Source organism: Quercus robur, chromosome 12 (assembly GCF_932294415.1).
Source record: "Quercus robur chromosome 12, dhQueRobu3.1, whole genome shotgun sequence".
Taxonomy (NCBI): Eukaryota; Viridiplantae; Streptophyta; class Magnoliopsida; order Fagales; family Fagaceae; genus Quercus; species Quercus robur.
In genome coordinates this window covers 40682576-40704213 of record NC_065545.1, presented here as the reverse complement: position 1 = coordinate 40704213, position 21638 = coordinate 40682576, and the positions used below count along the sequence as shown (strand labels likewise).

The following is a 21638-nucleotide window of genomic DNA, read 5'->3' as shown; positions in this document are numbered from 1 at the left end:
AACAATTTATCACCTAGATTTGTTGGAAAAATTGTGAAAATGTTGTGTAGACCACATGATTCATTTTTTAACCCAAAATGTTGTGTAAACCACCCCCCCCCCCCTAAAAATATATCATGGTGTCGTCTCTATACAGAGCAATTGCTAGAGTTTGACGCTTAAGGGGATGTGCAAAAGGTCTGGGGAATCTGTTGATCATCTCCTCCTTCACTGTCCTTTTGCTTTTGAGATGTGGAGTATGGTTTTTTGCTTGGGTGGTTTTTGCTGGGTGATGCCGCAAAGGGTAGTGGATTTGTTAGACTGTTGGTCTTGCAACTTCAGGCGTCATCGTAATATAGTTATTTGGAGGATGGTGCCTCACTGTTTGATGTGGTGTATCTGGGGGGAGCGGAATGCTAGAAGTTTTGAGGGTCGTGAACGGTCCATTCTTGAGTTTAAGTCTTTTTTCTTTCTTACTCTTCTCGAATGGTGCTTAGTTTTACCTGCTTTTTCTTGTTTATCTCTTCCTGCTTTGTTTGATCTTTGTAATTTGGTTTCTTGATGTTTTTGCCTTCTTAGTACATTTCCTATGTACGGGGCTGAGTTCTTCTTTTTTATATATCTTCCTTTACTTATCAAAAAAAAAAAAAAAGTGTATAGACTTCATAGGGCCATTTATGAGCGTAAGTAATTTCCTAAAGCTTGGTTTAGTAGTAAAGCAATAGTTTTTGGATTTAGAGCATTCACATCAACTCATGTAAATTTTTTGTCTATTTTACTATAAGAATCTACTTTCTCTATTTTTACATGTTCACTTTTCAAAACATTACATACCAAATTATTTATTTTACATTACATTTAATTAAAATATCAATTTTTTTAATTGTTTCTTTTTCTTCACACACAACAACCACTATCTACTCAATTCCTTCATTCTCCGTAAAGAAAGAATAAAAAACTAAATACAAAATAAATGATTACAATGTAAATTTACATGGTTACTGTAGTAACTTCGTAAATTTACACAATTATTGTAGTAACTTTGCAAATTTACACATTTTTAACTTAACAAATGTGAATGATTTTGGAGTTTGAATGTGTTAAATTGATACATTTTTCTATTTCACATTGTTTGATGCAAATGCTCTGATGTTATCAATCTTATCACATTACCATTTCCTATAACTTTGAAAGAGAAAGATCTTGTCAAGTGTGCATATTGATGATGTAATTGTTACCGGTAATAAGCAATAGTAGTGCTAAATAGCTATATTGCTATTTTTAGCACCACTAATACTTAAAATACATGCTACAGCAATAGTGCTATAGCTATAAAAAAATAATAATAGTATTTTATTAAACTCTCTCTCTTCTCTCATTAAAAAAATATTTTATCTTTTCTTTCTTTTTCTCTCTCTCCGGCTTCTCTTCTTTCTTCCTTTTTTCTTCTCTCTTTTTTTTTTTTTCTCTTTCCCTCATCACCGAGACCCATCTCGCCCAGTCCTCCACACCGCTGACCCACCTCCCTGAGAGACAGAGTGATCAATAAGCAATGGAAACAAAGAAAGCTTCAAAAACAATAAAAAAGACAAACTTTTTTGGAAGGGATAGACAAACAAAAAGCTTGTTCTTCTTCTAGGGTTTTGATTTTTGTTGAAGATGGTTACTGGTTAGAGCTCACGAGAGAAAGCAAAGTGGGTTTGGTTAGAGGTTGAGAAAGCAGTGAATGAAGAGAGAGAGAGAGAGAGAGAGAGAGTAAAAAAAAGGGGTTGAAATGCAAATCACGAGAAATATCAGAGTCACAACTATTACTGGTACTATGGGCCCGTTTGGTACATATGTTTAAACACATGTTTTCAGTTTTTAAACAATATTACATGTCTTTCCACACACTTTTTTACCCACACATATTTCCAAAAAATACAAACAACATTATTAGAACAACATTATCAAACGGACCCTAGCTCCAAAGCTTCAACTACTGTTTCTTTCCTCTCACTTTCTTTCTTTCTCTCTGACTCAAAATGGTGGAAATGAAAAAAATTTCACTCATAAAAAATATTGCAAAATGAAGGAAATCATTATTAAAAGTAAACTTTATTACTATAAAAAATATCAAAATCACTTCAATTTGGTCAAGTTAGCTTGAATTTGAATTTATTTTTTATTTTTTTTTTTTTTGTGGTGATTTGTGTAGTGGTTTTTGGCTAATTTGGATTTTTGGCGGTGGTTGTGGGTGGTTGTTCTTAGCTTGCTAGTTGTTGTTGAGTGGTTGTGGGTGGTTGTTCTTGGTTGGCAGTGGTTGTGGATTGTGTCATTGATCGGTTTGCGGTGTTTTTATTGTTGTAGGATGTATTATTTTATTATAGTAGATATATTATTTTATTGTGATATTTATATTATTTTATTGTGTTGGATGGTTGCAGGTGGTTGTTCTTGGTTGGCAGTGGTTGTGGATTGTGTCATTGATCGGTTTGCGGTGTTTTTATTGTAGTAGGATGTATTATTTTATTGTAGTAGATATATTATTTTATTGTGTTGAAAGCTAAAATAGATCCACTACTACTGGATGTTTTATAAAGTGAGTATAAAAAATAGATAAAGTAGTTTTTTACGATGTCAAATAGTAAAAAAATTAGCTTTACTGTTGTGGATGCCCAAGGGAATTTCAAAGTTTGAAGGCACTTTTTCAAAGTTCGTTTCAATCCAAGGATCTGGAAAAGTTACACTATTTTTTTGGAATTGATTTGTTGTATAGAAAAATGTGTTATCATTTTAGAAGACACAGGCTAGTTAGATGCTAAACCCACAAAGACTCCTCCGGATCTCGATGTGACTATTTAAGGCACAGGTCATCAAATTCTGACAAATATCATTATTTGATTGGAAAATGCTCTCTCTCTATCTCTCTCTCTCTCTCTCTCTCTCTCCAAGGGAATTTCAGAGTTTGAAGGCACTTTTTCAAAGTTCGTTTCAATCCAAGGATCTGGAAAAGTTGCACTATTTTTTTGGAATTGATTTGTTGTATAGAAAAATGTGTTATCATTTTAGAAGAAACAGGCTAGTTAGATGCTAAACCCACAAAGACTCCCCGGATCTTGATGTGACTATTTAAGGCACAGGTCATCAAATCGGTAGTGTATTAAAAGGCATATCTTTGGATGTCAATGTTCACACATAATAGAGAAGAATTAACTCGTTCAAATTGATCCAAATCAATTGCAGATAGAAGATCCACCATATAATATTTGCACCTTTATAGGAAAAAATTTGATCACTTGAAAAAGTGAAAGCATAGTTAACTTTCCACATAAAGTGCAGAGACTAAGAGCTTGTTTGGATGGGATGAAAACTGAGTGATATCACTCAGCTTTCATGATCCATCATCCAAACCGAGTGGGTCCCGCGAATGACCATTTGTTTAGCTTAGTTTTGGATCACTGTTTTCATGACTCAAATACTCAAAAAAAAAGGATGTGGGTGATGGAAAATGAAAACAGGTTTTTGGTGTTTTCAAAACTTGAAAACTGAAACTCAGTGGCAATATGGTAATTTCATTCAACTTATAGGACCCACAGCTTTGTCTTGTCATGTCATGGTAGCAACTTGCAGCCAACGGCTCTCTCTTTCTCATACTCTCTTTTCTTTCATTTTAGTTTTCTTTCTATCTATTCTCCTCATTTCTTCATTCTTCATTTTTTTTCTTCTACACAGAGCCTCAACTACTCCTCCACAAACCGCTACCACAAGCCACCACTGAACCACTCAGACCTCAAACCCCAAACCCGAATTTGAATCCTAACGATGACGAAGAACGAATCTCGATCTGAATGACTCCAACAATCTGAATCCCAACCACTCCTCACAACGAACTTCGATGACTATAGCAACTCTGGTTTCAAATTCCACCGGTGAAGGCTCAGATTTGAGTTGGGTTTGCTATGTTTGTGGGTTTGGGTTTGGTTTTGTGTTTTCTGTACATTTGTATGTTGGTGGGTTTGGATTTTTGGTTGTGAGTGTGTTTGATGGTTGAATTTTGTGTGGCTGTTGGTAGTGTTTATTGTGGTTGATCCTAGGTTTGCCGTTGGTGGTGGTGATGGAGATAAAGATGGCCTTCAACTTTTGCTGGAGAAGAATAGAAGCTTCAAACTTTGCTGAAGATGGGTCTGTGATCTACATGAGGAGATGGGTCTCTTTGTTTTCTGCAGATTGGTATTGTGAAATTGAAAAAGGAATGTGAAATTGAAAGAGGTGCCTTAAATGGGTATTGTGAAAGTGAAAAAGGAAATAAGATTAAAACGAAGAAGAGAACCTTGGATGATCTACGCATGCGATGATGTGGGAGGGTGAATGGGTATTATGAGATGCGTTAAATGGGTTTTTTGATGGGATAAAATGAACCACTGTGTAGTATAGAAGAAAGGGACGCGGGTAGCTGTTAGTGAACCACTGTGTAGTGTCAGTGGGTGGGGTCCACAGATTTGGCAAAAAGTTGGGTTAAAAAGGTGAGATATGTGATTGGGTTTTTTAACCAAACAAATGTTTTTGTGTTTTTGAGAAAAAGTGAGGTTTGGGTTATGATTTATGGGTTTTGAGTTTGAGTGATGAGTTTTGAGTATTGAGTGATGACCAATCCAAACGAGCCCTAACTAGCTAAGTACAAGCAGATCAATCAACTTTTCGAGGAATTAAAATTAGATGTGCAAGTTTCTATAACTATATATTGCAACAACTAAGCAACAATTCATTTTGCTTCTAATCATGTGTTTCATGGGTGAATTAAACATACATAGGTAGGTTATCATCTTGTGTGAGAAAGAGTAGGTCGTATAATTGCAACTCGAAGTGCTGCAACAAGAACTCAAGTTACCAATAAGTTTACCAAACCTGGGTGCAAGACCAGCATGGATTTGCTATATGTCTGTGTTTTTTTTGATAAACTGCATATCCATTAAACTGAAAAGGAACAAACAGAGGAATCTCCCATACAAATAGCCTCAAGGGAGGGTGGGAGATTTCCATTATTGAAACAAAAATCTAAATTAGAGTTCAAGGCAAATTTAGCAATTTCATGGGCTGCTAAATTACCAAGTCTCCGAACCCAACTGAACTTTACAGCAGTAAAATGAGAAGAAAGACAACGGATATTACTGATAGTAGCGGTCGAATACCAATCAGGGATAAGCTTAGAATTTGATAACGCATCTATACAGATTTTAGCGTCCCCTTCAAATATAACAATGCTCCATTGCTCTTGGATTACTAGTTTCATTGCCCACAGGAGGGCATCGACTTCTGCTTGAGTTGGTCTACATAAATGATGCCTTATTCCCCTCAAGAATATGACTTCACCACGATGGTCCCTTGCCACAACACCTGGAGCTGTTTAATGCGGCATCCACATTAACTTTGATCCAGCCTTGAGGAGGTGGGGGTCCATCTTACAGTAACTTGCTCTGGTGGGGGTTGGATGGCCGGGGATAACACCTTTAAAATCCTAAGGAATTTTGTTTGGACATTATGCTTGGCCTTGAGGACATCGACTTTACCATCTTAGAACTGTATGAGGTTTCTAGTCTGCCATATCTTGTCAATAATGAGGGCCATATTAAGGGAAATACACCATTGCTCATGAGCTGGAACCAAGGAATTTGGAGCTATCATAATGATTTTGATAATGTCTTCATTTGAATTAATAGAAACAGCATCTATTCTGAGACCCCAGCAAGCTGATGCCCAAAGAGCTCTTGCAAAATTGCATTCAAAGAACAGGTGGGTGCTAGTTTCTTCCCCTGAGTTACAGAGAGAACAGGTCGAATCAATATGTGGAATTCTTCTTTGCAGGTTTACTTTAGTAGGAATCGCATTAGCTCCAATTCTCCAAATAAGCAATTTGAGGCGCTCTGGGAACTTGGCCTTCCACAGCTTCGTCCAATATGTTTGGGATTAATCATTGCTGGTGGGATGATTAAAGGTAACTTTGTGGACAGATTTGATAGAAAAAACACCTTTGGAATCAGATACCCAAATAAGTCTATCTTGCTTTGGAGTAAAAGTTATAGGAATGGTGAGAATTGCATGTGCATTAGTATGGGTGAAAATTTCTCTTACCATTCCTACATTCCAAGATTTGGTGGTGGAGTCAATGAGCCGGAATGCTTTGATGGGGAACTATTTGTACTCTTCCACTCTAGGTTGAGGCTTGAAATTATCAACATGGATGGCAATTTAGATCCGACCCGTGGATACCCGGTCCGGCCCGATCCTAATGGGCCGGATTTTACCCGGTCCGATAAAGAATAGGGTCGGGTATGGGTTTTAAAAAAAAAAACCCGAAGCAGATCCGGGTCGGGTCCGGGTTTTATTAAAAAATCCGAAACTCGACCCGGATAAGACCCGGTTACCATAAAATTACTAAAAAACCCCCCTATATATATATAGCTAAACAGAACACAAACCCTAACTCCCTCATTTCTCAGCTCACGCCTCCAGCCTCCTCACCCTCACTCCCTCATTTCTGCTCAAACCTTTTCAGTCCTCACCCTCGTCCCTCACTGCCTTACACAGCACACGGCCTCACACCTCACGTAGCCACGCTCCGTCTCACGGCCTCACACCTCACGCTCCGTCTCACGCTCCGTCTCACACATGGTCGTCGCCCCCCTCGCGGACTCACTCTCACTCTCCAGGCACAGCCGATCGCACCAGATCCTTCAAAGCCCAGCGGATGTTTTTCCTTGTTGGCTGATTGTAAGACTCATCTAGTCATTTGTGTCAATCAAAACAATGATGTCTTCCTCCGACGATCTATGCAACCTAGCCTTAGCTGCGCACGCCGCCATGGCGCGTATGTTGCTCGGCGACATCGACGAGACGACGACGATATCAGATACAGAAGAATCAAAATAGGGTTTTATTTTTTTTTTTTTTTCTGTTTGTGATTTGTGTTTTTTTTTCTTATAGTAAAAAATTATGTATTAACAGAGAAGAGCAAAAAATCAAGCTGATTTGTGTTTCTGTTCATGTTTGGGATTGTGATTTGTATTTTTTTTTTTTTTTTTATGGTGAAAAATTTGTATTAACAAAGAAGAGAAAAAAAAGAAAAAAGAAAAAAAAAAAGAACTGATTTGTTTCCTCTCTTTTTTACAAAAAAAAAAAAAAAAAAAAAAAAAAAAAAAAAAAAAAAGAGGAAAAAAAATCTTACACTATGGCATAATGCATATGCATATACTCAAGATCTTTACACAAGCTGATTTGGTATGAGATTTTTTTTAAAATTTTTTTCCCCTTCACATTTTAAGCTGGCTGGGCCTATTTTTGGCATCTGGGCGTTAAAAAAAAATTGGTTGTGATTGGGCCATGATTTGGTCCGAGAATTAGGCCCAAATTTGGCCTAGCTGGACGGGGCCCGTGGAGCCCGGTGGGGCGGGTCTGGGCCCCGGGAAAAAAACCTGTTTAGCAAACGAGCCGGGTCCGGGCCGTGGGTCTTGGCCCGCGGGTCGGGTCCAGGTATGGAAAAACCCGGCCCGAACCCGACCCGTTGCCATCCCTAATTATCAATCCATGGTACCCACGGGTCAGTCCATATATCAACAAACTTTCCATCAACCAGTAAGAAGCAAACGCCCTTCTCAATCAGTTTTTTAGCAGCTTCTATCGCTCTCCAAGTCGGGGAAGCTAACTTGGCAGGTTCTTTAGTAATCCAATTTTTGCTTACCTTGTACTTAGCTCACAAGACTTCCATGCATATGCTTTGCTTCCCAGAAACCACCATCCATGCAAGCTTAGCTAGTAATGTTGAATTAACATCTTTTGCCTTTTTAAAACCGAGGCCGCCTTGCTTCTTAGGACAACATAACTTGTCCTAGGCATTCCATGCAATAAATCTACTGTCTTTATCTTTGGGCTTCCACCAAAATCTCCTCGAGAGCGCATCCAACTTGTCACAGCTTTTGAGGATAGAGTGTAGTTAGGGATGGCTTAGGCTACCGAGTTAATTAGACTGCATCTCCCAGCCCAAGAAAGACATCGGCTTCTCCATCCGGACAACTTAGCTTCCAGCTTTTCTTCAAGAAATTTGAAGTCTTTAGATGGTGATTTGGTTAAGAATAAGGGGGCGCCAAGATACACTGCATCTTTTTTCATTTTTTTCATTTGGAGCTACTGCTTTATGGATCTTCTAACACTGTCTGTAGTGTGCTTGGAGAAGAATATACCGGACTTGCATTTGTTAATGCTTTGGCTAGACCATATGCAATATTTGTCTAGGCAATTGGATAGGATCTTAGCATCGTTCCTGATTGCCTTAGAGAATAGCACGATGTCATCAACATACATCACGTGCATTAAGGCTAAACTTCTTACACTTGCTTTAGCACTGCTAATATTACCAGCGACAAGCTCCCTGTCAAGCATTCTAGACAGTACTTCCTGACCCAAACTAAAGAGATACGGAGAGAGTGGGTCACCTTGTCTCAGACCTGTGCTAGGTTTGAACTGATCAGACTTACCTCCATTGACAAGCACCTCAAAGGAAACAGAAGAAATACAGGCCACAACCCAGTTAACAAAAGTATCATTAAAACCTAGGTTCGAGAGCACAGTTTGGATAAACCTCCAATTGATTTGCTTTTTGAAGATCAATCTTGATAGCCATGAAACCCGATTTAACTTTTTTTACCTTGAAGCTATGTAGAAGCTCATGAACCACAACTTGGTTTTCTGCAATCCATCTCCCTGGGATGAATGCAGATTGGCAAGGGGAAATGATCTTATGTAAAAGAGGTCTAAGTTTTGCTACTAGTAATTGGATATGATCTTATAAACCACATTACAGAGACTTATGGGCCAGAAATTGTTAACTGTGGAAGGGTTTGGGGTTTTGGGGATTAGGATGATGAGGGAGCTATTAACCTCATTAGACATTCTACCATTTTCGAAGAAGGAGGTAATAGCTCGGATAACTGTCACCAATAATGGGCCAGAATTCTTTGTAGATGAGCGTTGGGAATCCATCTAGTCCAGGAGCTTTTATGTCATGCATCTGAAACAAGTTCTCCTTTATTTCCTCCAGAGATGGTATACTTCTAAGGATTGTGTTATCCTCCTCGGATATGCAATTGGGCATAAGGTTTTCCAACTACTCAGGGAATGCTACATCCACTCCCGTAAACATTTTCTTGAAGGAGGAGTATAATAACTTCCTAATCTGATTTGAGCTTGTTACCCACTGACCCTCTTTCGACTTAATCGCATCAATGCTAATATGCCTTCTTCTAATGATGGTAGAGAGATGGAAGAATTTCGTATTTTTGTCCCGTTCCTTCAACCATAACTCTCTAGATTTTTGCTTCTATAGGATTTCACTTCTCATTAACCATTCTGATAATTCTAATTGCAGCGTTTCCTCGATTATGCCATTTTCCTCCGAAGGAGTCTTTCTTTGGACCTCATTAATGTTTCTCATGAGGCGGTTGACCCTATCCTGACAATTCCCAAACACTTCCTTGTTCCATTTGCGGAGCGCTTCCCTTGTTGCATCTTGCTTTTTATACAGTTTAGTAAAGGCAATGCCACTTGAAACACTCTCTCATGCCTTTTCCACAATAGAGTTGCACCCATTATCTCTAATCCACGCCATTTCAAACCAAAAAGGTCGATGGGCGAAGTTGTTTTCGGGGTTTATGTTAAGGAGAATTGATGCATGATTTGAATTAATCGCACCCAGATGAGATACAACAGCTTTAGCGAAGGCTAGTCTCCAAGATATACTGGCAATGCCTCTGTCCAATCTTCTTTTAATAGCAAAGCATCCCCAACTTCCTCTAGCCCATGTGAATGAATTGCCCGAATAGCCCAGATCAATAGCTCTAAACTCAAAGATAAGCTCTTTCAAGTAATTGGTGGCTGAGGAACCAGCTCCGCCTTTATTTCTTCCAAGAACTTCATTGTCATTTGTGGTGAAATTAAAATCACCTATGCAGACCTAAGGGAGTTGGCACAACTCAAGAAGCGCCATGAGATTCCCCCAAGCCTTTTGCTTTTTGGACAGGTAAGGAGGGCCATAAAAGCCTACAAGGAGCCAGCTGCAAATGGAATCAGAGACCTTGATCGTAATAAGGTTTTTATTGTACTCCACCTGTTGACACATGAGACCAAACTTCCACATGACACAAATACCACCTGTAGAGCCCTTAGCTTCTACCACACGCATATCAACAAACTTTATTGAATTCATAACATTAACCATCCTAGAGGCCGACGCCTTCGTTTCACAGAGAAAGATAAAATCTGGGCTAGTCCCATTTATTTGAGCCTTAAGGGCTCTGACTGTCACAGCATTGCAAATGCCACGACAATTCCAACCAAGAACCTTCATGGGGATGTTGGGGGCTTGATAAGGCCCGCCTTCTTAGCCACAGTAGAAGAATTAAAGAATGAAACATCATAGTTGGGAACAATGGGGGAAATAGTAACATCAATGTATCTGGGGTTGGATGATTCAATAGACTTACCTCAATGGCCAGTGGTCTCTTTACCTGATGCAATTTGCCTTTCCTCTAGGTTGAAAAGCTCAACTCTTGATTTGGGGTTAAAGGTCACTGATTCAGGATCAAGGATGACTGCCTCCGAAGCATCGTCTGTGATTTTGATTCTTTTGGAGTGAAACACAAGTTCATGCCGAGAATCCTTCCTTTTCAAAGATGGGTTGTTATTGGTATGATCATCTTGACTGGGTTGTGGCAATGCGATCAGAGGTTGTAGATGGGGGGTTAGGTTTCGTTGTCTATGTAGGTGATGTGATATGGCTGAGTTTGGTGAAGGATAATTTATATGAATTAGGTCAGACGTTGTTACCAGTTGAACATTAGAGCTTGAAGGGTTGTTTAGTTTTAGGCCAAAAAAGGATGAGTCGAAGCCAGGTGGGAAGGGGGGGGGGGGGCGGTGTCCTCTAAATTCTCATTGAGTGAAAAATGGTTTTGGGCTTGTGATGGGAGTTGGGCTTCAGGCAATTTATGGGCTTTAGGAGAGGAGAGGCAATTGTTCTCAACGTGGATTGGGTTGAAATTGCTGATGTGTTCAAATGAGCTTACCTGCTGATGATTGCTGGTCCCCACCATTACCTTGGGAGGCTGCAGTGTAATGCGCTGTCACGTTGGTGTCATACTCCTGAGGTACGCTGCCATTTCATGGAGTGTGTTGTTTGTCCTAGCTAGCTAACATGGCCTTGCTTGCTAATGCCACCAGGATAGGATCAATTGTGTTTGAATTTGCTCCCGAGGGGGAGATTGGTGGCGAAAGGCTGCTGAAGTTAAGGAATATTTCTGGGGGCATGAAGCTGTTCTCTGCTTTCAACCATGGCCCTGATGCAAGAAAATCATGCCCAAACAGGTTACGAATGAGGAAGGTCTTACCTTAGCATGCACGTGTCACATGTCCGATAATACCGCAACATTAACAGACGTCTGCCAACTTCTCGTATCTCAAGCTAATCCATAGATAAGGAAGGTTTTTCCTTGGAAGGAAGATGTTAGGCATAAGGGGTTGTTAGAGGCCGATTTCAACTTGAATACGAGTAAACCGTTTCCACGCTTCGCTATCCTCGCCAGCAAGGTCCATCTCTACAACTTTACCGACTTTTTCTCCTATTTTTCAGAGATTACTAGGGGACCTCCTTAACACAGGGAGACCATAAACCTATACCCAAAAAGTTGAAGTTGCAAAAGGTACTTCTTGCCATGCTAAAGATGGGTTCCATTGTTTTTAAACAAGGTGTCCACCTCTAACAAACCATGGCCTTCTGCAATAGGCATTGGTCATATCTGCTTCATGATTAAAGTGAAACATGAAGGTATTTTTATCCAAATGACTAACCCAGATTTGAAAGGTTGGTCTCCAAGCTCTGTTGACTACATCGATGATTGAAGCTGTACCTAAATTCTTATAGGTTATGATTTTACCCAGTAGGATGAAGGCAGATGTGTTTGGGTCTTGTTGGTTTGGAGGGAGCTCTAAACTGGCGTCTATCCAAGAGCAATTTTCTGTTCTGGCTACGAGTTCTGAGACCTCCATGGAATGAGGGTGTAATTAGCAAAAAAGAAAACTAACGACATATAGACAGATACCTTAGGGGATCTGTAAGGAAAGATAAGGTGAGGAGTATTGCAGGTAGCAAGAGGATACGGAGAGGAGCTACACGAGGTAGAGTGGGACGGTGCTACAAAGAGAGCACGAAGGAAAAAAAAAAATCATCTCAAGGCCTTAGAACCAGCAAAAAGAGAAAAAAGATGGCAGTTATGTCTATGTATACTAGGGGAAAATAAACATTTGCTCATAATTTACAAATTATACAACAAAATGCTCATGTTTTGAAACTATTTAGAAAAATACTCATATTATTGAAACTCTATTTTAACAAAATCTAGTTTTGTGTAAATCTCGATATCTTCAAAATCAAGTTTTATCTTTTATGTATATTTTTAAACAGAACTCAACATTAGCAATGTCAAGTTCCACTTAATTTTTTTTTTTTTTTTTTTTATTTAAGTGGCAAAATATACATAGAAATCGACATTGCTAATGTTAAATTCCACCTGTAACTCAATTTTGTTAAAACCAAGTTTAAAAAACAGTGACATTTTGCTAAATAGTTTTAAAACAATAGCATTTTGCTGCATAGTTTGTAAATTAAGAGAAAATGCCCATTTTCCCCTTCATACTATGCCTTAACTTGAGGAAAAGTGTTAAGGGTAGAATTGTAATATTGAATTAATATGTATAGGAACCCTACAATTTCCAACGCAGAACATAGACTTTGGTTGCACAATCCAAAAGAACCATTGACTCCAAAGCATTTCCTACATAATAATATACTCGGCTTCCTTGATGTTCAAGTCATCTTCACTCCCATCATATCTGCATTATTGATACTCTTATAATTTTTTCACTTGTAATTTCTTGGAAGGTGGTGGTGGAAAAAGAAAGTCATAAAGAATCTCCATTGGCATAACCCATGCCACACGTTCCTAGTTTTCCTCTCTGGCTAGGAACAAACAAGAAATTCTTCACAAGGGCCCTACATCACTATATTAAAGATTATCAATTCACATGACAAATTTAAGGAATCAAACAACAATCGACAAAGATGTGATAGGTAATGCCATTATTTTCTAAGACAAATATCTCCCACAATAATTCCGCATGTTGATCCCCAACATGTATCCAAAGCAAAATATCACAGAATTTGGCTTCACCAAACTGAATTAAAACCAGGGGCAGCACTAACTAGGTCACCTTGAGTTCATACAGATAATGAAGAACAGTAATGTGCACAAATTTTTTTTTTTTCTAAGGAAAATGTGCTCTAAATTTTTTTTGCATCCATAAACAGAATCCACATACCAGTCTTAACGCCTAGTCGAACATGCTCACACAGAAGTCACAATAAAAGCAGCCCACCAGCACCAAGCCAACATGATTCATAATCTTAAGAAAAAAACCATACCGGACTGAAAGATAACATATAAATCAACAATACAACGGTTCAGTTGACCACCAAACCCATGTGGCTCCAATGGATGATAATAAATAGCAATAACAATCACGACTATAATGAGAGCCCACAGAAATCATGAAAACACGAGATTATTACTTTGTTAGTAATAAATTAGTTTCCATGGGTTCGGATTTGGTATTGGTTTGAAGCCCCCACCTCTACCTCTCCCTCCCCCACTATTTACCTTAAAATAATAAAAGTTCATTGGACTTGGTATCTTGTATAACACTTCAACGAAACAACCAAGCCAGCACATTGACATACTTCCTAATTTTGTTCTCATCCTAATGAAAAACAATTATATCCGTTTCTCCACCTTTTTCTTTTCATCTAAAAAACTGTAAAAATCACTTGTTTCAGGTAAAATTGTACTTTTGCACAATAATAAAAATTAAGTAAAACAAGGTGATGAAAATAACTCATGCTAGACTGGGAAAAGAAATGTAGGATTACCAAATCATAAAAAACAGAAAGATATTTCAGGATCAATTCCCTAAAACAACGCACAAAATTCAGCAATATTAACCAAGAAGCACATGCCTAAACTAACTCAAAGTATTACACTTTTTGGTCCCATCAACCTGCCAACAAGGAATGATATATATATATATATATATATATCTGTGTGTGTATGTGTGTGTTACTGAAAAAGGGATGAGTGAGACTACATAGTTTTACATGCATTTCTTTCTGGACTAGACAGTCCCACAAACCCAAATTCAAACCAGTAGCAATTTTTTCTTATTGTTTGCCAGTAAGAAAGTCTGCACTTGCTGGTGCAGCCTTAAAGAGGCCAAGGAAGCATAGAGATGAAAGATGTTTAGAAACCATGTCTATATTACTTGTAGAGGTTATTGAATTCAAGTTACTTGTAGAGTCTTTCTATTTCGTTTTCTTAGAATTTTCTTGAACTAAATATATCAAGGTAATCTGATCATTTCATGATTTGGTGGAATGGGTTGAGGGACGGCCCCAAGTATTCATTATGATTTTTTTTTTCTGGCTATATTGAATCCAGTTTTGTTATTTAGTTTTTTTTTTTTTTTTTTAATACTTTACAACTTGTATATTAAGCAAGCCAAGTGGTAATATAATTGTAATCTGTTAACCCAACCAGAGTCAGGCAATAGGGTGTATGCAAGCCGAGTGCCTTCTTCCAAGACCGTTTTAAAACCCTGAACTGGTTTGCTTTTTCTGCAAACCAGGCCTGAAGCTTTTGAATTAAACCCATAAGATATTTAATTCCATGACCAAAATTCCTATTCTACTAGACCCATCCCATACATCACAAAACCTGTCTGAAAAATTAAAGCTCCTGCATATGATTAGCAATGGAAAGCAATCTGTCCTGCACTGCATTCCTTAACCATATTCTATAACCAAGCTAAAAAAATGCAAAAAAACACCCTGCCTTACCATATCTTGCCCTATCTAGCACAATATTCATCAAGATTGAGGAGCCATCCTGCTAGCTAAAATTCAAAGTTTAAACAAAACAAATCACCTTACTGACCTCGAACAAGAACCCACCAGATGAGTCCAGACTTGCGCATTTGGCTAAACATAATAACTTAATTCTAAACCCACCAGAAGAAGATAAATCACTATAATTTCCAACCAACACCCTCTTCCCCCACCCCATAAGAAAATAAATAAAATAAACGAAAAAAAAGGTAAGGTAAAACCATATAGGCCCAAAGATAATAGGGAAAAAAGTTACCATCAGGTTTTTTTTTTGACAGGTAAAAAACTTAACTAAAAATCGAAGGAAGGTGGGAAAAGAGAAAAGTTTGGTTGACAATTTGAACCTATAAAGTAACTTTAGATAATAAGCAAGAAAAGATGCATTGACAATTTAGGCAAGGGTATTGGAGAAATGATTCGACAAATTTGACTAAAACAGCTTTTCCCACAGTTGGATATGACACAACCCATTTAGCAAGGGTGTCAAAAAGCAATGTTTAACACGTCACGCAAACATGACACAAACAAAGACATAATTTTATATACATAGATTCGTGTCATAATGGATCAACCCACTTTAACAAGATTAATAAATTGGTCAATTTTGTTTTGATCTGTGTAAGCCGCAATCAATCCAAAATGATCTTTTTCATTATTCATGTCAATGCAGTTTAACCCATTTTGACATGATCTTGTTTAAGCCATATAAATAAATTTCATTTTTATTTAACATAAATTAAATTTAAAATATAAAATTAAGGGAATCAAAGAATTTTAATGATTATATTTGTTGATTACTGCTTCTTCATTAAACCATAAATTCCCTAACCCTTTTTCCCAAAATGAAGGAATAAAAAAATATATATAAAAAAAAAAGCCCATTTCATTTTATATTTCTTAAATATTGTGTATTTCAACATTTAGATGGAACATCATTGGTTGAAAAAATAATTTTTAGATTATATGATATCAGCCACTCTATTCTAAATGTTGTAGATTATATTCTAAGGGCATGTACACGTCACTAGGGAAAAAATGTAACCTTATTAAAAATCTGATTAGAAATCATAGCAACTCGTGAAGTCACTAGATATTTACAGACATGCAACATTATATTAAGGAAAAACAAGGATGATGTGTACACATAAAATAAAAAAACTGTAACATTCTTGTAAAAAATCTGTACTCAGAAGTCAGTAACTTTTAAAGTCACTAGATATTTGAAGATAAGCAACATGTTATATTCAAGGTTCACACACACACACACACACATAAACAGCAGGAATTTTGAAACAAGGATTCTTCATGTTCTTGTTTAAAGGAGACCTCAGTGAAAAAGCAAAGATCATGAAGCACATTAAACTTAATTATAGGAATACCTAGGTCAAGCAGAGCTCAGCCTTGTGTGATATAATTGATGCAAAAGTTTCAGCAAGCAGTTCTAAGGTTGGTGAAATACATATCACGCCTTCTGCATAAGGAATTTTCAAGACAAATCATAAATGTATATCCGGTACACACCATATGCTTCAACAAAAGAAGAGGTGTAACACAATAGATCTAGAACTAACCTGAAATGTAAACTAAAGATCTCAGCAATTCTGCCACCTAAACAATGTTCTCTGCATCAATTGCTAGAAAGTGTGATCCCTTTTAAGATCTAAACATTCAAAATGTACCACATGGGTTGACAAAGGTTTCATGACCTCCAGCATAACATCTAAACAGCCATATCAACATTTCCCCAGAATCTATCCATAAAAACCAAATAAGAAACTTCATCTTGCAAAGTACTAAGAAGCTGTGTGTTAAAAAAAGAAATATCCTTGATGAAGTTGCATGAAAAATACAAAACACTTTACAGAATGATGAGATGTTCACTATGCTCAACAAATAAAAACTTAATAATGACAAGTAGAAATTGTAAATGTACCCAAAGTCGGTTACAAGGTCTCACCATTCAGCCTCATATGGGAGAGGTTCATTTGGGTACCAACCATAACTGAACATTCCAAGGTGAATTATGAAAGATGTGTAGAAAAACTAGTGAGCAACATGGTCTGGAACCCCAATGCATTCAGCACCTGCAAGGTGTGCAGAAAGAAAGGCACTGATTTAAATGCGATATATTGTTATTGTTTAATTAGGTGCGGAAGACCAACATTACTAAATTACATTAAAAGATCACATAAATCAGGTTACAAAGCAGATGGGGAAAATGAAAACAATAGAAAAGGTAAAATCAGCTTGGTTTAACAATGGACTAATTAACATTATAAAATGAAAAGTTCCCGGTCCTCTTTGCTTTTTAAAAATTAGAAACAGAATGATTACTCTTCATTAATTATTAATAAAAGTTGAGCCTCACTGGTTCTACCTAATGCCCATAAAATATACAAACTATGTACACATTCGATGAATCTTCCTTATTCCACCAAGTTAGTTGTCTAGTCAAACTCCCCATCCAAAGGTTTCAGCTATACAACTCCCAATAAAATAAATCAGTGATTTGAAATTTGTATCAACCTAGACCAGATATCCCAAGTTTTGTTTTTCCTTTTTGGTTTAAGTGAGGGAGGACTTTCATGGAGAGAGAGAGAGAGAAGGCTCTGATACTGATTTTGATGTAGGATCATTAGGAATACAATATTAAATAAGGGTTCTTGAATAAGGTTTGTTGTTAGGGGTTTAGGTAGGGTTAGGTAATAAAAAATATTAGATCTTATATGAATTTGATGGATACTTGGTGATAAAAAAGTGAATAGAACAAGAAACCAAGCAAGATAAACCCTGGGCAATCACACCTAAGTTTTCCTAGGCAATCACAATTTAGGTAGTAGAAGGCAACCACACCCTCTAGGCTTAAAATAAGTTGCTGGAATTTTATTACATTCAATCTCTCTATGAATGTTACTGACTACAAATAAGAAAAATACTCCAAACACAAAATAAAGCTAACGGTTGTTGGTACTTGGTACAAATAATGACAGCCCATTCCAGAAAATCAAGGATTTACCAGATTGCAATTATTTTAATTTTTTTTTTTTTTTTTATAAATAACGATATTTCATAAATCAAAAGCTCCAAGTACACTAGGAGTATACATGGAAAGGATTACATCAAGAACGAAAATTACAATGATCAAGCATAACAAAAAAATTAGAGCAAGAAAAAGAATTGAAAACAGAACACCAAGCAAATAAAGAGTGGAGGAGGAGAGATTTAATCTCATGAATCGACCGTTCCTTCCCCTCAAAGCATCTATTGTTCCTTTCCCGCCAAAGACACCATAACACACAATGTGGGACAGCCCGCCATAGGTCTATATTGCGCTGTCTACCAAATGGACCCTGCCAAGAAGCAAATAAATCTGCAACACTTTGAGGCATCACCCAAATCACACCAATAAGGCTCCAAACAATAGACCATAGCTCAAAAGCAATGGGACAATGAAGAAGAAGATGGTTTACCGACTCCCCACTTCTTTTACACATATAACACCAACCCATGACGGGTAAACCCTTATTCCACAATCCATCAAGGGTCAAAATCTTGCCTAAGGCGGCAGTCCAAGAAAATACTCCAAACTGAACCCACAACTTTCTAATCTAAAGAAACTTAATAGTAAGACTTAATTATAACAAAAGTAGCCCAAGAAAACTGCCAAGAAGGCCCTACATTATATCTAGACCACTATTCTTGAATTTTTCATATTTAATCTTATTTTTCCTCAAACTGTTTACTATCTGCATCAGGGAGAGAGATAATCAGAACATATAAGCAAACATAATATAGTAACAATAATGGTTAGCATAATGCAGAACATAGTTTCAACAACCCAAACCTATATTGAGAACAATGTTTCCAAGTTGAATTGCTGGTCAACTTATGATATGTATATATATATATACAAAGCGAAAATAGAGAATCTATGCCTATAATCATTGATACAAGCCCATGGTGCCTAAGAAAAATACGGGCAGGTATCAAAACTATGCCTGCAACATCTCAGTTTTCAACTTTTTTCTTAGTGGATTAATTATGAATGGATTGCCTTCTTCAATATACAGATTAGTGTCTGAAAACAACATCTGGATGGGAATCTATATCTTTTCCCTTAAAGCATTAATGAAAAATTATTTTTCAATAAGCATCTTGACTAGCATCATTTGGTGAACAACTTTGTATTTCTACAAAATATTCTGTCCCAATGATTAAAGGAGAGAATATATGAAGTAGGGATGGAAAGCACTAATTTAACGTATACACAGAAAGAAAGGAAAGACCTGCAATATCAAAAATGGGAAATTCAAAGGAAGAAGAAAGAACTTTGTACTGTCACATCTGGGAAAGTTCAATAAGTTACCAAGAATATAGGGCATTCCAAGCGCAGTGCACTATTGCCTCTGAGAAAGTTTAATAAGATGCCAAGAATACGAGGCACCACAAGTGCGGTATATTGTGATCCATGATTTAAAATAAAATAAATAAAATAAGAGTGAAAACCCAAATTTAGGAAGATGCACACCTAATCCAACTGCGCACAACTTAGATGCACCCAGTCAATAACCAAACTAGTCAGTTGGTAAAATTTCATGTGCAACACATATAATCATCATAATTGATATAATGAAAAAATAATATAAAAACAAAAATATCCAACAAAAAGAAAAAGAAAGAAAGACGAGCACATAAATCTAAAACGGGAAAAATTTCAGGCCACTGCAGGTGGGGAAATGGAAAAAGATGCTGAGAACATAAAGCACCACAAGCACAGTATATCCTTTTCTCTGAGTTATACAATTCAGTCAATGTGCAGCCTTGCAATTGATAGAATATCTTATGCAAGCACAAGCATAAGTTTTATGCATAACAAAAGTGCACCATGTAAGACCATAATGTAAGCATGTATTTAAGTCTCCAAAAAAAAAAAGCTACAGTTGTACTCACAGCATTGTTTGCTTACGTTTCACACCCAAAACAAATTTAAAACATACAACATCAGGTCAACTAGACGTAAAAGCCTGTCATTATCATATTACAACATGATTATTTGATGATTCCACCAAAGCATGTATCAACAAATTGACAAAATAAACTGGAAATTCCAACACTCAAATTTTGAAATTGAAGTTTTAGTACAATGCCATATCTCAAATATTCTCAACTTTTAACTATAAATACTACATCAAATTGAAACCAAATTACAAAACGAAATTCAACTAAGACAATAAATAGATTCACATAAAAAAAACGAAGGCCGAAACTCAAGTACAGTTCCTTAGGCGTCGTACTTTTAGGTAATCCAACCAAACCAAATTCAAACACATTGTCGCAATTATCAACAAAGCACAAACACTGTTATATTTTTCAAAGACAATTAAATTCAATGCCGCTACGTGTTTGAATTTAATTAGCAAATCTGATATACTACACCTAAATACCTGTATGTAATTCACCCCAAAATTTTAAATATTTTTTTTGAAAAAAAAAATACTTAAAATGGTTAAAAATGATTAAGTTACTGGATCCACAAGAATAGCAAATATTGGATCAAACAATCAATAAAATAAAATAAAATAAAAATAAAAATGTAAAAACTGAACTTTTACCGTTACTAGTAAATCAAAATGTTTCTAATTATAGAAAAAGGAGGTCCAAAATCTAGAGACTTGGAATCTGAATGGTTATAAATAACATGGTAACAAGAGTCAAGAGACCGGATTCAAATCCGGTCTACGCTAAAAACTAATTGGCGTCTTATATTGACGAGAGAGTAATCATCATAGAGCGAACGCGATAGATTCAAATCTTTAAGTATCTATCAAAAACAAAAACAACAACAAAAAAAAAAAAAAAAAAAAAATTAGAAAAACCGGACCTGAGATCTGAGAATGAGCCAGGGAAAAAGGCGAGATCCATGCAACCTGTAAAACATCTTTCTTCTTCACCGCGGTCTCCGATTCAGTTGATGCAAGGCGGGATCCAATTCGCTCCCTAACCAATCCCAAAACGCCAACTGGCTATCTATATCTATATATTTTTATTTTTATTTTTATTATATATAAGTGATATTATGAAACTCCCATTTTTAACAAGCGAAGCGAAGTAGTTCCCGACCTGCACCAAGCGAATTAGAGACCGCCGGTAACTGAATCAAATCTCTCTCTCTCTCTCTCTCTCTCTCTCTCTCTACCTCCTTCCTCTGTTGATAGTATTTTGGGAAATGGTGATGGATTTTGAGTTTTTATGTTTTTAAGTTTAACCCTATAGATGGGCTTGGGGTGTTTAGTTGTTTTTTTAAAGGGGTTATTTATAATGGAAACAGACGAACCTGATTTTGACACGTGGAGATTAACCATCCACCAACGTTTCTGGTTGAAACGGCCCAAAAGAAAAATAAAGAAAAGATTTTTTTATTTTTCCTTTTTTTCTTCTTTTTTCAGTCGGCCTACAGACACGCCTAAATCTGGTGAATTATTAGTTAGTTGCGAAATCGTAGTACAATGATGCCGTGTTGTTTCCTCCCACATTGACGTGTGTACCTCTCGTATGTGAGAGGAGACTCACGTTTAGGACCTATCGATAACTTTTCAAGCATTTGTGAAGGATATTACTACTATTAATTAATAATATAGTA

General features: G+C 36.8%; 1 long non-coding RNA gene across 3 annotated transcripts; it reads right to left on the bottom strand.

The window, feature by feature from the left end:
• Positions 1 to 583: 583 nt before the first annotated feature.
• Positions 584 to 21270, bottom strand: LOC126708827 (uncharacterized). Of its 3 annotated transcripts, none has more exons than XR_007649276.1 (5): positions 20880 to 21270; positions 16956 to 17082; positions 16570 to 16749; positions 16378 to 16469; positions 584 to 1505 (listed from the first exon to the last, which is right to left on the bottom strand). It is a non-coding gene; the product is annotated as an uncharacterized LOC126708827 (long non-coding RNA). The 3 variants fall into 3 exon arrangements; XR_007649275.1 differs by lacking the exon at positions 584 to 1505 and adding an exon at positions 12723 to 13062; XR_007649274.1 differs by lacking the exon at positions 584 to 1505 and having other exon boundaries at positions 14553 to 16469.
• Positions 21271 to 21638: the final 368 nt, after the last annotated feature.